This window comes from Aptenodytes patagonicus, chromosome 10 (assembly GCF_965638725.1).
Source record: "Aptenodytes patagonicus chromosome 10, bAptPat1.pri.cur, whole genome shotgun sequence".
Taxonomy (NCBI): Eukaryota; Metazoa; Chordata; class Aves; order Sphenisciformes; family Spheniscidae; genus Aptenodytes; species Aptenodytes patagonicus.
The window spans coordinates 11,131,313-11,150,194 of NC_134958.1; the positions used below are offsets into that span (position 1 = coordinate 11,131,313).

At 39.8% G+C, this 18,882-nt stretch overlaps 1 protein-coding gene across 11 annotated transcripts in view; it reads left to right on the plus strand.

Annotated features, from left to right (window-relative positions):
• The window catches only part of MEF2A (myocyte enhancer factor 2A), a 98,960-nt gene that overhangs the window by 7,707 nt on the left and 72,371 nt on the right, over positions 1-18,882 (plus strand). For 6 of the 11 annotated variants that reach the window (XM_076348009.1, XM_076348017.1, XM_076348019.1 and 3 more), the window contains exons 1-2: positions 9,098-9,183; positions 15,318-15,397. The exons of 3 other annotated variants lie outside the window; for them this stretch is intronic. The gene's annotated coding sequence lies outside the window, so the exon portion shown is untranslated. 2 more of the 11 variants (XM_076348013.1, XM_076348010.1) reach the window with 2 other exon arrangements.

An 18,882-nucleotide genomic window follows, 5' to 3' on the forward strand; every position in this document is an offset into this window, starting at 1 on the left:
TAGTGACTCCTAGTTGAATTGTTTTTTACAGGCTTATCTGCATAGGAGGCTTGGATTCTCAGTAAGATGAAATGTAACCTGATAGCCCACAGTTATCCCAGTAGCTGCTTTTCAGTAAATCTTCACGCAGATACTTTTAGCACGCCCTGTATGTGAGACTTCTCTAGTTCAGTGGGTTGCAGTCTTTTTTTTTCTCTATTTGTAGATTCCCCATATGGTTTTGCTGAGGAGGTGGACTCCTGTACTGTCAAGTTAAGCCTAGTGATGACATGCTTGTTTTTACAGTAATCTTTTGAGGATGCCCTAGAATTAGTCCATGAACCCTGTTGTTGTCAAGTACATGCGTGTTTACAATGAATAGTGTGTTAGCACAAGGTGTTTATATAAAACTTGCACCAGATTCTATCGGAAAATAAGTCATTCATTTCCAAAGAGGTGATTGGAGAGGGGATCGAAATGGTATGACTACTAAGAGACCTAAGTCAAAACTACTTTTTTTTTTAAGGCTGATAAAAGGACTTGTCCCATGTTAGAAGGTTGTGATCCAAGCCCAAAGCTACTGTGTAGCCATGTTATGAGCCCCTGCAGCACCCTCTGGTGATCCAAACATGCTTGTGCAGCAGTTGGGGTCCTGGCTGAGCTGCTGAATTCAGGTCTTGCTACAGGACTGAAGAAATACTTTAGAACGAGCCTAGGCTACAACCAACTTGATGTTACTAATGGGTGCTATTGGGTTTTGCTGCCATTTTTTTTTTTTCTTTTCACCTTCTAATTTTTGCTAAGAGGAGAGGGAAGTCATTAAAGGATCTGTAGACTGTCCTGTTAATATTGGCTCTAGGCAAGCATAACCAGAGTGATTGCACGAGATAAAAGGATTCAGGCTTTACGGCTGGGTTGCTGAGGAGCAAACGAAGCATGGTATAGGGAAGAGGGAAGAACAAAGACAATGTGTATATGAAAATTTTTATTCTGTGTACTATAGCCCATTTTATTTATGATGTTAAAATATGGCTTGGAGAAATGGTGGAGGTAAATTTAAAAATAGTCTGAACAGTAATAGTAAAGTAGTGGGTTTGCAAGTAATAAAACTTACAGAACTTCCATTTCCCTTATTTTTTGACTCTTCTGTTATTCCCTGATCTTTCAGAGTATCCCCTCTATACAGTGTATTTCTCTTAAGTTCTTTAAATATCTTAAATGGCCTGCTAGCTGTGGCTAGTCAGAGTACAGGTACCTGCTGACTGCCTGAGTAATCCAACAGAACTTGCTGCCTGTCTGGTCACTGCAGGTCAGGTGCTTTCCCTGGGGGCTGTGTGCAACCGCCAGGTCAAAAATCCTACAGCACTTTATAAAGTCTTAAAAATAATTGATAATTTTACTGGTGCATGTGGTTGAAACTGGCCAATTAAATCAGAAGCTGTTAATGAGGGAGAATAGACTGTGATCACGTAAACCTCATTTTATTAGAAAAGCAGGTTTAGAAAGCTGTCGGTAATAGACAGTTCCATCTTCAAGATTTTAGTACCATCATTGATAGTGCCCTAATTTTATATCAGTAAACAGTGTGTTTTTATTTGATTTTATAAAAATAAACTCTTAAAGGTAGGATGATTTAAAACTGCAATCAGTTTCTTAATTTGCTTTGCTTTTAATGTATTTGATTTGATCTAAATGTCATATTAGGCTGTGATTCATTCATTCAGCAGAATAAAGTTAAATCTTAAATGGATCTTCATTTTGATGATGCCTCTTTGTAAGTGTATGGGAAGATAGTTGTGTAGAACATTGGTGATTTCTTCCTACCCAGAGAGTCTGGTCAGGATACTGTTTGCAAAATTCTGTAATGGTTTGGGGATTTTGTGCAGGGAATTGACTATGCAGCATTTGTACTCAGGATTTGACTTTTGTGATCTAGAATAGAAGCTCAATGGGTTGTGATTGCAGCTGCCTGTCCTCTGCTTTCCCTTGCCAGACTCTGGACCATAATTGTATATAGTTTCGAACAGCAGTTTGCTTCTTGTATGCTTATGTTCTGGAGGTGGGGGAGCAGGAGCTTATTTGCATCAAAGAAAGTCAGAAGACCTGTTTGTCTGGAAACCATTTAGATTTTTCTGTTTTAACACCTTGTGTCTAATCTCCCCTGCACCCCTCCCCCGAAAAGGGAACAGAAAAGTGGAGGGAGTCTCTTGTTTTGTTCTTGAGATACTAATAAATTTCTTTAAAATCCCTCTCCCCACCCCCCCATGTGAAGCTCATATCTGTGTTTTATTGAGGACTTTCTGGATCCTATTTTTTTTTAAACACGGTATTTTTAAGGCTGAATTATTCAGTAATAAAACCTACCACAATATTCCTGAAGATACTGGCTGACTAGTTCTGAAAAGAGGTTTCAACTTGCTTTTCCATCATGCATTCTTTAATGAAATGTTAATGAGAAGATGATCTGATAAACTTCTTGAAAACTTTCTGTGCAGCAAACTCACTTAATCTGAGGATTTTTCTTCAGATCTATTTCTTTTAAGGCATTATGTTTGTTTCTGTAGCTGTCTGTCTTGCATGCATGTAGATAATGCCTACAAGCAAGCCACAAAGATTTTGGTGTGTTGTTCTTCTAAAGGCTTGAATGACTAATTTTCTGAAGGTGTAAGGAACAACAGCCCTTCATGTGAAGTTTCTTTTGTGCTTGTTACAACTGTTAGAAGCAGGAGAAAGTAAGTTACAGACTAAAATTTGGAGTTGCAGTCTGACGAGGAATCCTCCAGGCTTCTTATCTTGAATAGTTGAGATCACAATTCTGGCTTTTGTCTCATCTGCACTTCACTGCTTTTAATTCTTCATGGTCTCTTCTGCTTAAATCTTAATGGTTTATAAGATATTTCACCTTATCTTAAAATAGTCTGATCTGTTAGCAATATTGGAACAGTAAAGGGACAGCCAGCCCAACAATCATTTGGTTTCACGTGGTGCACCCACAAAGATGTGTCAGTGTTTGAGCCACAGGGGAGGAAGGAAGGAGTAGGTGAGAATTTTTCAAAGATATAACTGGATCTTGAACATGAATGATTCAGTCCACCTGTGTGAGGATTTACAGATGTATTCCTGCAGGAGTTTGACAACAGCTGATTAAAGTAACTAGAAAGCAGCTTTTTTTTTTTTAACCAAGATACAAATGAAGTAGAGTGAAGATACAAAATTCAGTTCCATGGGTGTTTGGTTAGGTTGTTTTTTATGTATGTAGCATGAGTGTGTCTGGCTTGATTTATCAACTTTTATGTTTGCAAGAGAGTGAGCCTCTCTCATCTTGCCTCAAACTCCTTGTTTCAAAATTATAAGTATTTCTGGTCTCAGACCTTTAAGCTTTGAAGTGTCCTACCATTAATGTATCTACTTACTTAAGACTGTGTGTCTGGATTTGACTGCTTTCTATAATTTTCTTGTATTTCTTTGTCTAAGGAGATGAAAATGGCACAAATACAAATTTGGGCAAGGAAACAATTGCTTATAGTAATGAAAAAGGTTGTTGTAGGTGTGTTAATTTTGAAGGGTAAGCTCTGCATTTGAGATGCATATGTTTAGAAGAGCTTGTGCTGCAGTTGTTGTAGTAGCTACAATATTCAGGGGATTAGAATACTTTTTGTTTCTTGTTACTATGCAGGAGAAGGAACTTCACATGCGATACATTCAGGATGCTGCTTGTGATGTGATTTTTTTTTTTTTTTTCCACATTTTCTGGAAGGCATCTTTTTGTTTTGATTTCTGTAGAAGAGTACCTCTTTTTCTGAAGTTCAGAAAAACCAAAATTATGTGCCAACTTGCCATGCCTTTTGTTGATTAAAAATGGATTTCAGCATTCATTGTGATATTCTAGCCATTTGGTCAAATGTTCAGATCCTCAGTAGTTGATTCTGGGTATACAAATACTGTCTGCTCTTGACTAAGCAGAAAATGTAGTTCTATTACTTCAACATGTAAAATGCTTTTTAGGGAAGGTTTGTTCTATTTTTGGGTTGATAACTGTTCATTCTGGAGTCTAAAAAAACTTCTACATTGACTTTTTTAGGTCCTGTTTTTTGATCTCTGAAAACCTGCAAACCCACCCCCCCCACCCCCCCCACCCCCCCGAGTGCTTTTATTATGTGGTGTTTGAGTTTGCAGACCATCATTGAAAGACTAATTTGGACTCTGTAAGATATAGTTAAAAACAAATTCTCCTGATAATGTTTGAATTCTACTTCCAGGTGGATTTTATATACTACCTCCACACAGGAAGTGAGAAAAGTAGTTTTAACTGTACGTTAATGTCTTGCATATGCTGCAAGATTTCTTGAGCTTTTCCTGTAAATGGCAGCAACTTGGCAAGTCCTATGTGTAGTTTAATGTTTAAACTAACTCTGCTTTTATTTTGCTGGTATTGCTGGTGCTCTTACGTATATAGATTGAGTTGCAATATAACTGAAGATTGGGAGGTGGAACTTGCTTCTCTTCTTGTTAGAGCTATGCATCCCAAAAGCTTGGTATAGGCATAATTTTAGTATGGTTCAGTTTATTACAACAAAAATACTCTGGTGAAACTTCTAGACCAGATTAGATGAAGTCAGCTTTCAACGGAATTTCGTACACTTCTTGTAACACCTGGTTTTTTGTGTTGTGTGTTGTTTTTGTTTTTCTTCTTTGTTCCTTGTTTCTCCCACCTTCATTAACTGTGCTTACAATGAGTTTTCAGTGAATTAGTTTCAATGTTCCAGCTAAATCCTTGGCTGTAGTGATGGTGTAAGTGGTGGAGATCTTATTCTGGTATTCTTTCTACCATGTTTCCTTGTGTCTGTTAGACCTATTTAGATGAAAATGCTGTAAGCTGACGACGACGTCTGTGTGCTTGTTCCCTGTTATACTATTAATGTTTATGTCTTAGAAGTATTAGTAGAGAGATTATTAGGAGAGGCAGTCTAGCACAGAAAAGCTTCCTGTAGACTACTTGAAATAGTGGTGAATTCTAACAGTGTTCCCATGGTAGTGAATGTGTTTTCTTTAATACACATTAGTCAGATCTTGCTGTTGTCTTCTTTATAATACAGCATGTTGGCTGTATTATAGTCATTACACAAGTTGCCTTAGCAAAACTTTCTAAAACACTATAAAAAAAATACATAAAACCATGTTTGGCAAAAAATGCTAAAGGGTTCTAATGGTTCCTGAGTATGTAGGGAATCGTCTTTTTCTCTTTTTGGCGTTCATATAAGCTTTTTAATCCAAGTCTTAGTCTCTTTCTCCTCTGCTGTATCCCATACTAAATTAAATTATTTAACTTTTATTTTAGCAATAGGAGACAATTTGAGCATAATTAAAGTAATGTGTCTGTCTAAATGAGTGATACCTAACTGGATTATGATTGTTTAAAGAACATGTCTGCAATCATTCATTGCGAAACTGTACACTTCTGTTTGAGAGTTACAATAAATATTGAAGTCTCACTGTTCAATCTAATGAATGTAGCTCTAGATCCGCACTTTCATTGCCACTCCTAGTTTCCAGAATGCACCAAGGGGTTGAGATGCTGTACTGAAATTCCAGGACTTTGGTGAAGGGAACTCTGGCTGTAGTTTAGTGGCAAAGAAAGGCACACACTGTTTGCCCACCCAACCTAGTCAAGCACATGGCCAGCCCTTCTCTCCTGCTTTGTCTGCTGTGCCTGTTAGAAGAGGTTTCAGCCCTCTTACTGCCCAGGGTTCATACTCTGCCCATGGGAAGATGCATTGGATCTAGAGATGCTCAGGGTCATTTGGATAATGAGGGAAGATAACGTCCATATTGTTTTCATAATTTTTCTTGAAAAAAGGTGTTTCTGGGTTAAAGTGCTGTACTGCTAGTCTCAGGCAATTAATGTAAGAAATATTCTAAAACCAGAACATTCTTCTCCCAGACCTTAGATCTGTGCATCCGATAGGTCTGTGCAGTATGCTTAGACATGTTACAAGCTTATAGGCCTTGCCTGTATTTCCTATATAGCAACTTCCTTGGCTTATCTTAATGCTCACATTTGAAAGACTTCCCGAGGTACCATACTAAACAACATATGATGGGAAAAATATTACTAATTAGATCTGTCTTCCAGATTAGAGACCAAATTCAGGACAATAGTCTTTTAGTCTGTTCAGCTAGAATTCCTCAGATCCCCTCTTAGATCAAAGATAAAGCTATATTGTGATAGACGTGTGTAGATAGATGTATGCAGGCTATCTTTAAACTAGTTTAATGTAGCTGTGTAAGTCAGTGGCATGTTAGATACCCACACAGTGAAAGCATTTTTTTTATCCCTACCACTTGAAAATCCATGGTGTCACAAAACGTTCTTTAATTGGCGTACCTAATGAGGCAAACCTGTTTCTTAATGGAGAACATGTCTTAAGAGTCATATTTGTCATCTATTAAGTCTTTGAGAAACTGAGTTAATATGTTCAGTTATGACTATTCGCTAGCAAGATGTGGATGGCAATGCACCTGCATTTTGAGGTGGGTATGTCTCTTATCACATGGTCTCGTGTGGTTTGTAGCTGTGAATTCCTGTTTCAGCTTTTCTTCATATCTTTAGCAGAAGAGTATTGAAACTATTTGATATGTTCCAGTAAAACAAATTACAGTCAGCACCCACCAATTTTTATTCTTTTTCCACTTGTTTCTTTATTAAATGTGGTTTGGTAATTTTTTATGTATTGTGAGAACATATTAAGATTCTCTGATTTAGCAAGCCTTGTTGCATGAAATGCCTTCAGAAGTAGACTTGAAATTCTTCGTAATTGTGTGACAAATTTAAATCAGTCATCCTTAAAAAAAAAAAAATCTCATTTTTGTTTATGTATTTCATTTAGATGATTAGACTACAATGAAGCTTGTGTCTTTCAGTAAAACTTGTAGTTCCAAAATTTGTCTGTGGTCTAGATTGATGCCTCTGTTCTAAGAAGAAAGTTTTGGCTCAGATGGCCTTTAACAAATCAGGAAAACTAGGGAGGTAAAAAAATTTGTTTCATTTTGATCTGTATGTATGACAGAGGCTTCTGAACTGTCCAGCGTATAGATCTTGTGGTGTTGATAATAGTTGGATGATGATGGCGGTAGTTTCTACTCTGTTGTAATTTGACCTCACCAAATGGATGCCTGACTCTGAGAAGCCTCAGCTTTAATTAAGGACTTCATTCTGCCTAATATAACTTCCATCAGCTCTGACTATTTACAGACATAGAAGATAAAAAATTAGAAATAATTTTCTAGTGAGAGTGCTGCATTTTTGTATTTGTTTTCAGTTCTCCAGTTGATACCTGTAGGTTAAATTAAAAGTTTAAATTGTGATCTTGAGGACTTCTGTGCCTCAAAGCTTGTCTGCTAACCCCTTGCTTTAGCTGCAAATGTTACCTTTATTGGCAAACCTTGCCTTGTTTTGAGTGTTTTGCCATTGAGGAAATTTAAGATTGGTGCAGTGCCTTACCTTTGAAGTTTGTTGATTGCTTTCTGACCCTGGTGCAAATGCCTTAATCCTCATCTCCCTGCCTAGGTGCAATTTAACAATCTCTTGTCCTGTTCTTTGTCACTGTGACAGGACAGAACAGTATTTTGAAGAGGAGGTATGGCATGCCATGTGACTTGGCTGAAATGAAGTGATGTAAATAATTGAAGCTATGTTGCATATGACTTTTGGTGTGAGGATCTGGAAGAGTCAATATGTCACACTGCAGCTGTTTATTCTTTATAATGGTGGGTTGGTTTTTTTTTTTTTTGAGAGGTAGCTGCAAGTAAACCAGAAGTGTTTCTGCCACCCCCTTCCCCCTTCTGTCTTTCTCTGTTTGTTTTTTTTTTTTTTGAGCTTTCATTCATTTCACTTCCCAGTGGGTAGATGATGAGTTTTCTGTCATAGTTATCTATTAAAGTGCTAGTGTTTTTCTCCTGAGGAAGAAAGAAAAGTCTTGTGAATTCTACTCTCACTAAGTATCTCGTTTTTACTTATTTTAATGTCTTCCCTTCCATTTTTGGTTTGTCTTCTAATGCTCTCATGAATAAAGTTCCAGATCAGTCAGCTGGGTATGTCACATGAACAGATTTTTGTTCCTTTTTTTCCACCTGGAGTCTTGAAAAGTAGATGCTCCAAAACTGACGAATTATGCACCAACGCTTTTGGAGAAACAAAACAATTACTTACTATCTCATCTTAAAAACAGAGCATCTGCATAGTTTTACATTATGCAAGCTATGCTTTTATTGATAATCACGTTAGGTAGGTTTTGATTTCTGTTGTTGTTGGGTTTTTGTTTGCTTCTGAAATAAGAGTAACCTGTAATGCATCAAACAGTTGAAGATAATTTAATTCCAAGTCCTGCACCAAGGTCAGCATTTTTTACATGCTTTTTATAATATTGAGCATTTATTGTTCTTAGTCAAAACACGTTTCATATGATCTGTAAGACACTAACTTTTCTCTGTGGGACATATATAACAAATAATGTTATTTGCTTGCAGTAGAAATACTGGGTTTTTTTAGTTTTTACTATATTGGTGAAATTTGGAAGCTACATTTTTAATGGTACAGTCAGAAACATGTTAATTAGAAGGATAAAAATTTGGTTTTTGTAGACAAACTGTATTTGTTGATCCTATTTCCTAGTTTTGTCTTCATATTGAAGTTTACTGGTTCAGTTATTTCATTACTTCTCTAAATGTGTTAACTGTTGTATACTTTTTTTGCGGTGTTCTTCAGTGCTGTGACTTCGCTAATAGCAGGTCAGAATGGTATGTAAGTCTTAAGTCATCAAGATGGAAAAAAATGAAAATAAGATGTAATGAAAAAATGGGTTCAAGTCTGATGCAGATAAAGAAGTGACAGCTTAAATATTTGAGCAGTAACAAGTCAAATGCAAAGTTTAGCAGAAGTAAACAATTGGAACATTAATTCAGCTAGGCTCACATTTTTGACAGTTATGCAGAGGTGAAGTATGGTTCTTGAGGAGTGTTTTTTTTTTTTTTTTTTTTCTTTGCAGCAACAGCTTCTGTGCTCCCATGGGTTGAAGGGTGGGTAATTCTTACCAGCAGCTGCACAGAAACCTGTAAGTGCAAAGATGGCCCAGATTTGATGTTAAAGCTATCAGGCAGAGTACTGCTGTGAATTAGCACTTAGTCAATATGATGCTATTTGACCAGGTAAAGTATCTCAATCATGTGCTTGTGTGTGACATTATATGAATACATATTCTGCGTGTAGCTAATATAAGTGTTTCTCCTGGTTCACCAAAAAAATCTTTCCTAGATTAGATATGATTTGGTGCCTCCAACACGGTCCCTTAGTGCAGAAGTTCTAATGTCAAAATGAAGCCTGGTCAATGTATCAGGACCATACTGTAGACTTCAGATAATTTGGTGCTTAATCTTTGACTGACTAAAATTGCAAGTGTTATAATACTTTTCTTCTGTAAAAATGTGGTATTCTGTATCTTTCTGTCGTGGTTTAACCCCAGCTGGCAACTAAGCACCACACAGCCGCTCGCTCACTCCCCCCTTGGTGGGATGGGGGAGAGAATCGGAAGAGTAAAAGTGAGAAAACTCGTGAGTTGAGATAAAGACAATTTAACAGGTAAAGCAAAAGCCGCGCACGCAAGCAAAGCAAGGAATTCATTCACTCCTTCCCATTGGCAGGTGGGTGTCCAGCTATCTCCAGGAAAGCAGGGCTCCATCACGCATATCGGTGACTTGGGAAGACAAAACACCATCACTCCAAACATCCCCCCTTCCTTCTTCTTCCCCCAGCTTTATATGCTGAGCATGATGCCATACGGTGTGGAATATCCCTTTGGTCAGTTGGGGTCAGCTGTCCCGGCCGTGTCCCCTCCCAGCTTCTTGTGCCCCCCCAGCCTGCTCGCTGGTGGGGTGGTGTGAGAAGCAGAGAAGGCCTTGACTCTGTGTCAGCACTGCTCAGCAGCAACGAAAACATCCCTGTGTTATCAACACTGTTTTCAGCACAAATCCAAAACACAGCCCCATACTAGCTACTGTGAAGAAAATTAACTCTATCCCAGCCAAAACCAGCACATTCTCCATCCCTTCTTCCATACCATTTACGTCATGCTCAGGTCCCACACTGTCCAATACAACCTCATTAACCACCATCCCCCTTCCCATCCTTTGACGTAATACACAGATATCATTCCCTTAGTCTATGGACCACCTCTGTAAAATGTCCATAAAACGTCCACAAAATGTCCATTGAGTTCATTTAGTCCATGACTTTGGATTCCATCTGTTATGATGGTCACTCAGGACAGGAGAGGTGGTGTGTTGTGTGGAGTTACTGGGCACCAAAGCCAGCTCGGACCAGGTCAGTACTGCACTTGCACTGCTTCTCTCAAGGCTTGTCCTCCACTGGTTTGGAGGAGTATAGTTCCTGCTTGTCCTGGTTTCGGCGGGGATAGAGTTAATTTCCTTCCTAGTAGCTGGTACAATGCTGTGTTTTGGATTTAGGATGAGAACAAAGTTGATAACGCACCGATGTTTTAGTTGTTGCTAGGTAATGCTTACACTAGCCAAGGACTTTTTAGTTTTCCATGCTCTACCGACTGAGAAGGCTGGAGGTGCACAAGAAGCTGGGAGGGGGCACAGCCAAACTGGCCAAAGGGACATTCCATACCATGTGACGTCATGCTCAGTACATAAACTGGGGAAAGCTGGCCAGGGGGGGCCGCTGCTCGGGGACTGGCTGGGCATCGGTCGGCGGGTCGTGAGCAATTGTACTGTGCATCACTTGCTTTGTGTATTATTATTATTATTATTATTATTATATTATTATTATTATTTTATTTCAATTATTAAACTGTTTTTATCTCAACCCACGGGTTTTTCTCACTTGTGCTCTTCCAATTCTCTCCCCCATCCCATCAGGTGGGGGGAGTGAGCGAGCGGCTGTGTGGTGCTCAGTTGCCGACTGAGGTTAAACCACGACACTGCTACAGTAATTTCTGTAACATGCAACTCAAATCCCAGGTTACAACAATTTAAAGGTATTTCCATTACAATCTCCACCCCTGGTGCCTTTGGACCAGACCATCGGGTTTAACACTGCAATGAGCTCCTCCCCTTGCCCCTGCTCTGGCTTGCACTTGTCCACAGACTGCAGTCCGTTAAGGTTGTACCTGCTCCAAATGGAGCCTCATCTATGAGCCACAGTCTCTCCAGGGGTATACCTGCTGCGGCATAGACTTATCCACAGCCACAGTCTCTTTGAGGTGCACCTACTCCAGCGTGGCCTTACCCATGGCTGCAGTCCCACCAGGGGTGTACCTGCTCTGTCGTGGGCTTATCTATGGCCACACTCTTTGAGGTGCTTCAGCATGACCTCATGCACAGCCACAGATGCTTCAAGGTGTACCTTTCTGTCAGTGACTTATTTGATAAATGCTAGTGTTCTCTGCAGACTAATTAAGGAATGACTCTGAGCTAGTTTAAAGTATCTACTCAAACTCAACCATTTATTACAGCATACCTGTACCTTTGTCTCTCTTTGTTCTCTTGATATGCGTATAGCATACCTTTCTCATGGATAAGTCAGTTACATGTTGGTAGTTCTATCTGGTTTCCAGATGCCCTCCATCCAGTGGAAAGGGAGGACCAGTGATGTATGAGCAACTTCACCAAGTTTCTACTTAAGAGGAACAGTGTCAGGATGTGCTTATAGTATCATAGAATAGTTTGGGTTGGAAGGGACCCCTAAAGGTCATCTAGTCCAACCCCCCTGCCGTGGGCAGGGACATCTTCAACTAGATCAGGTTGCTCAGAGCCCCGTCCAACCTGACCTTGAACGTTTCCAGGCATGGGGCATCCACCACCTCTCTGGGCAACCTGTGCCAGTGCTTCACCACCCTCAGCGTAAAAAATTTCTTCCTTATACCTAGTCTAAATCTACCCCCCTTTAGTTTAAAGCCATTCCCCCATGTCCTGTCGCAACAGGCCCTGCTAAAAAGTCTGTCGCCATCTTTTTTATAAGCCCCCTTTAAGTACTGATAGGCTGCAATAAGGTCTCCCCAAAGCCTTCTCTCCTCTTCTCTAGGCTGAACAGCCCCAAGTCTCTCGGCCTTTCTTCATGGGAGAGGTGTTCCATCCCCCTGATCATTTTTGTGGCCCTCTTCTGGACCCGCTCCAACAGGTCCGTGTCTTTCTTATGCTGAGGGCTCCAGAGCTGGACGCAGTACTCCAGGTGGGGTCTCACCAGAGCAGAGTAGAGGGGCAGGATCCCCTCCCTCGACCTGCTGGCCACGCTTCTTTGGATGCAGCCCAGGATACGATTGGCCGCCTGGGCTGCGAGCGCACATTGCTGGCTCATGTCCAGCTTTTCATCCACCAGCACCCCCAAGTCCTTCTCGGCAGGGCTGCTCTCAATCCCTTCATCCCCCAGCCTGTATTGATACTGGGGGTTGCCCCGACCCAGGTGCAGGACCTTGCACCTGGCCTTGTGAAACCTCATGAGGTTCACACAGGCCCACTCCTCGAGCTTGTCCAGGTCCCTCTGGAAGGCATCCCGTCCCTCTGGCATGTCGACCGCACCACTCAGCTTGGTGTCATCTGCAAACTTGCTGAGGGTGCACTCGATCCCACTGTCTATGTCACTGATGAAGATATTAAACAGTACTGGTCCCAATACGGGCCCCTGCGGGACGCCACTCGTCACTAGTCTCCATCTGTTCATTGAGCCGTTGACCACTACCCTCTGGATGCGACCATCTAAGCAATTCCTCACCCACCGGACAGTCCACCCGTCAAATCCATACCTCTCCAGTTTAGAGAGAAGGATGTTGTGGGGGACCGTGTCAAAGGCCTTACAGAGGTCCAGAGAGACGACATCTGTAGCCCTTCCCGTGTCCACTGATGTAGTCACTCCATCATAGAAGGCCACTAGGTTGGTCAGGCAGGACTTGCCCTTGGTGAAGCCGTGCTGGCTGTCTGGAATTGCCTCCCTGTCCTCCATGTGCATTAGCATAGCTTCCAGGAGGATCTGTTCCATGATCTTCCCAGGCACAGCGGTGAGACTGTCTGGCCTGTAGTTCCCTGGGTCTTCCTTTTTTCCCTTTTTAAAAATGGGGGTTATGTTTCCCTTTTCCAGTCAGTGGGAACTTCACCAGACTGCCACGACTTCTCAAATACGATGGATCTATGATTCTGTGAATGGACTTACTCACTCATTTGGAGGTGAGAAGGAATAGCATTTTCTGGAAGAAAGCCGGATTCAAAATAAAGAGGAAACCAAAATTAATCCTTGGAATAGAGGCCAGCCTAAATCTTGATATTTGGATAAGGAATCAGACGATGTCAGCTACACCAAAAGAATCATGAGTATTCAGGGCTCTGGTTTTGCATCTCTGACTGCGTGTAAAACCCTGTGTTCCTTCCAGATCACATGTTGCCATCTGTCTCTGCTTCTCACCAACTCATTTGGCCACATGCAGCTCTTTAGGGCACATGGAAGAATCAGCCAGTAAAGAGGAACATTACCTGAGATTTTCTTTTCCCAGAACTCTTTTTGTGTTTCCTGAAGGTAACCAAATCTGACCTTTCCCCCCTGCCCCCAACATGGCTCTGCGTTTGAACTAAATTCAAGATCAGGGTAGTATGTAGAAGTATATAGTAGTATGTATGTAGAAGCATGCAGCAAACATGGAATTGCAGCTTAAGTAGGTATATGAGGTAACTTTAAGCTATCCACTGTGGATATGGTTTCACTAGAGTAGCAACAGTCTGAGATTTTTATGTGGGCCAGCTGCCTAAATATTTTACAAAGGTCTGTATGATTCCCCCTGCCTCCAACTTCAGTGCTGAAGCTTACTGTGATTACACTTACTGATAAGTATTTGAGTTTGAGTTAGGCTTTCCTCTGTGCTTATGAAAAGAAAAGGATTAATGTGTATTCTTCCAGCAGCTTAGAGATACTTTTCTAATCTCTCTTGACCTCTGTCATCAAGTCTATTCCCCTTTTATTGTAGCATTCTCCAAGGCAGCAGTCTGAAGCCAAGAAACGTTATCTGAAATGTCCCCCTGTGTTACGTCTATAGGCAGCTTTTAGAAGAGATTGCCTTCCTTTCCCCATTAGGCTGGCATTCTCTGTAGTGGTATCCTCTTTTGTAGTATGACATAGGAAAGCATTGTGACAGAGTTTGATAAAATATTTCTAGTGTGTGCTCCATTAATTTTGACAACTCAGATTTGTTTGTACTTTTTATATGCCAGTGTGAGTATTTCTAGAGATGTCAATATATGTAGAGACAATGTTTGGGTTTTTTTGTATGTCAGTATCTTTTCTAGAGAACATCTGCTATGAAATTGTTAGAACAGTATGCAGTGATACTTATTTAAAATGTGTTCTAGTAGTTACTGTGTACCCAGTTGGTTTAATAAACTAATAAAACATTTCAAATGTAGTTGAATGTCCTATCCAGTTAATAACATGTACTGTTTTGAATTTTGTCAGTCTTACATGTCACATATTATAATCTTGTGACCTTTTCCTTAAATTTTCGTTGGTAAGACAAACCAATTAGCTTTGGAGTTTTGAATCTTAAAAATTAATAATATAGATAACATAAATGCAAGGCTTAGGTGTGTTTTAAAATAGTAAATGGGTTAAAGTAGCACTGGCATACTTAGTACTCTGTTGGCATATCTTTTCCCTTCAGATGGTTGTTTGGAATGTGAAGCCTCTTCCTATATTTGCTGTAGCAGAGCTAAACTCTAATGTTGCTTATAGGAGAAATTTAATATAAGCAGCTTGTACAGAACTGACCTGCTGCCATGATAGCATGTAATATATTTAGCATGCATGTGTCTAGTAACCATGTGATCTTAGGCAAGTGAATAAAACAGTGAAACTCAAAAGTTATAATTTCTCTGAATGTTTTCAGAGTTCTGTTATTAAATAAAATGTTAGCAAACTATTTGAAGAGACTCAGTTTGTAACTGAGACGTAACCAACTGCAGAATTTGGAATGCTGCAGCATTGTCTCTGCATATCAGTGTAAGAGAGGACTGAGAATTCAAAAGTAGTTGGATTTTTTTAATCCACCATAATGTTTGGAGTATTTTGTTTGTTTTTTAGGCTGTTATGATTCAGTTATCTGCTGCCATGATGACTGAAGATTAATTTTTAAACAAAATCTGAAAATAAGTACCTGAGGATCAGATTGCTAATCTTTAAGAAAAGCTACAAATGTAAATTTTGGCAGTGCTGTGATACTGTCAGAATTTCTTGGTCTCATCTGTGCTTAAAAGCTAATGTGTCAGTTATATGCCTTCTGCAGATTTAACAGGTCACCATTTGGGAGATGTTATGCAGGGAAGAGTGGCATATGCAAGTCCTCTATCAAGACAATGTTACAAGGTGGATAATCTCTTTAATGGAATATAATCTCTCTTATGCAAAATCCTAATAAAGTTTAATGCCATTTTCGCTGCTGCTTTGGTGCTGAAAGTGTGATGTTGATGTTGGTTTACTGTTTAAGGTTTTTTGATGTCTTGTGCTGAGTGGAAAGAGTGAGATGGCTTGCTCATTGTCTCCTGTTTGTTGCATGATACCATTTAGCATGTGGTAGCAGGATTCTTTTTGCAGTGCATCTATGGACCCAGGTGAATAAAAATGCACCGGAGTGCAGCTTTCATACTGAATATGGAACAACGTATTTCTAACAACCCATTGCTAAGGGATTTACTTAGTCTTGGACTTGCATGATTGCATTCCTTAAGCTTGAAGATTCAAGTGGGTTCTGAATGCTTTGGGAGTTCCTTTCTTCTTCAGGTCCAGTGGTCATACGTCATGCCAGTGAGGCTTGGCTAAAAGCGGAGAAACGAAGGGTTCCACCTCCCCCAGCTGTGATTTAACTTGTACATCTTCAGCTGGTAACTTTTTCCACCTCTTCCTGTTGAGAAGACTATATAGGCACTTTCTTCCAGATAATGGGTTGTTGGATTTTTTTTTTATGGTATTTCTCTAGATGCACTGTTGTTATGGACTACTAAGCTCCTTCAAAGACTGAAGATATTTTCTATCAAATTCTCTAGTTTTGGTAGATACTGCATTTGCAGAAAAATTACAAGGAAGCCCAGCGGATTTTCTTTTGAGTACTAGAAGGACACATGTAGTAAAGCAGCATTAAATTGTCTTACACATAATAGAGAACTGAAATTATTCCATAAAGCATAACAATATTGTGCGCTCAGAGTTATATACCTTAGCATACATACTGTTTCCTAGTCCTGCAGAATATAATTGTGTTGGAAGCTGTGGTTGGTCTTTTTAAGTATTTCAAAATATCAATAATCCTCTTGCCCAAGCTCTTGAATTAATAGCATATGAAAACAACAAGGTCCCTTTAGAGTTCTCATTTTGTTTTGCCATAGCAGCCTGGATCTGAGACACTGCAGAACCACCAGTGAAAACTCAGATCTCTAGCAAAAGCTGGCACTTGTTTGTAGTGAGTTTGTCAGTGCTATTGACAAATATTTATTAACTTCAGTTTCATGATTTAGCTTGCTTTTTCTTCTGGCTTTCCTAAATAAATTTTCATTAAAAGTACTGAGTCTTGTGCTTAATTGATTTTGCTTTCAAAAGGCCAAAGAATACCATGTGCATCCTTGAAAGACCTTCCCTTAAGGTGAAATCCTTAAAAGTGAATGAGAACCAGTTTCTTTTTAATGTCTGTTTGAGTCTACTAAATTTAAAAAGCCATGTCTGTGTCTTTGTTCTATGCTTCGTGGCATCAAATTGGATAAAATGCCACAGATAAAACTCCCTACAGATAAACTTATTGTTAACTCTTTCTGCTGCTGTCCTCCATCACGCTTTTTCCTCTGCTTTTGGGGACTTCCCGTTCTCTTAATGCCTTTCTTCCGACTGTATGGGGTGAGCATCTTCACTGAAGCGAACTTGGACTCATTCCAAAAAAGAACAAACAGTGAGGCTTGAGAGCTATCTCATCTCCGTATGGGAAGAGTATAGGGAATACTACCATCTTGTTCAAGAATATTTTGGCTTCAGTTCCGCTTACTGAAAGAATTAGGCAAGGGCAGCCATTTGAACAAAATGAGATTTTGAATCTGAGGATTCACTGGATAGACTAAGTACTACTTCCTTTCCATGCCCAAACTGACATCTTGCAAATAATACAAATGGACTGACTTGACAACATTAAAATGTAAGAGCAGAAATCTTAGTTTACTCCGTTTAAATCAAAACTCAGTGCATTGCTGCTTTCTAGATGCTGTACACCTAGGCAATAGACCTGGCTCATGCATGCTTATCTATTACTGAACTGTGCATTTATGGTAGTCTTAGATTTTACGTGGTACTTTTTCTGATGTGGAGTACTAAAGGGTTTGCATTTTTTTGAGTAAGTGATGCATACAAAGGGGAGTGCCTGCCATCTATAAAGGCTTGCTAATGTTGTTAATCAGATATTACTGTCAAAATTAAATATATTTGGTGGTAGACAAAGAGGAAGGAAAATCTGCTAGAAGGAAGAATCTCCACAAGTATTGGTTTACGTAACATGTTAAGAGTAGTGCCTGCTAGAAGTACAGGGTAAGCTTGTTTTGATTCATATCTTCCTTTTGAAAGCAGGCGAATGTTTATAGTGTAGAGGATGTCTCCACCCCTCCCCCCAGTGAAGCTCTGTGCTGGAGAAAATGATGACACTGTATGTTGATGAATTCTTACAAATCTAAACATAGACCATAATCATAGATTTTTACCCCTGCACAGACACACCTATTGGCTTCAGATGAAATCATAAGCTGAAGTTTTGAGGACTAGGTCCGACTCAGTGGTCAACATTTTGGGTTATACTAAGAAGTCTTTGTTTCAAATCTCAGTTTAAAAATGTGTTTAGCTTGGCAGCAGGATGAAATCTGCTAAAAAGCAACTATCAATCTACAGTTTGTCTGAACTGCGGAGTGAATTGCTGGAAAGATACCTTTCTTCCAGTGGGAAGACAGATGGAATTTTGTAGTCTTTGTGCTTTGTTTTGTTTTTAATTTTCTTTCATTTAAGCAAGCTTGAATGCATTTCCTTACAGCTTCTGTAATCCTGCCTCAAAGTAGAGGATATGAGATGGGAACTGAGAGAAAAGTAGAACTCAAGTCACCAATACAATTTCTTAATTAAAATCCACTTTACTAATTATTTCTTCCATCTCTTATGTGCTGTCATGAGTATCTCGTATTTTGGCATACAGCTTTTCCCATGTTTGCTGTAAGTTGACTGTTTAGTTTTTGTTAAGCAATGTGTGGCCTCATATGCAAAAGTTGCAGAGCATCAGTTAGGGGAGAAGGAGCTGAGCTATGTAAGAGCATGAAAGGATGGAACTGGATGCTGGAAGTTTCTTGCACTAGGATTTGTAGCCAGAGTTTGAGCTTTGTTACTATATATCTGTATGTTGCAATAAGATTTAATAGATAATTGAGGTTTTCAGGGTGATATACGAAAGCAGGTATGTTCAAAGGCACACCGGTCTTACTGAGGGGAAAATATGCTTTTAATACAGGCAAAAAAGCAGCAGTAATACAGATGAACATATTAGGCCCTAGTTACGCTGTCCCTTCTAGGGTCTGTCTTTGCTGATGCAGGTGAAATTGGAGACTATGAGCACTGGTATCTCTGTTGTTTGCCAGCTAGCTGTCAATATTTATTGCTTCAGCTGCTGCAAGGCTTCCACTCAGCATGTAAAAGAAAGACGGTTTTAATGTCCTCAAGGCCCAGAGTACTCAACAATAACTTTTTTTAAGAGGAGTTAAGATTTCTTGCAGGTGCAAGAATGCTTCTAAGCAGGTTCATGAAAGTTGTGTATAAACTGCATGCCAGTCTGCTGTGGT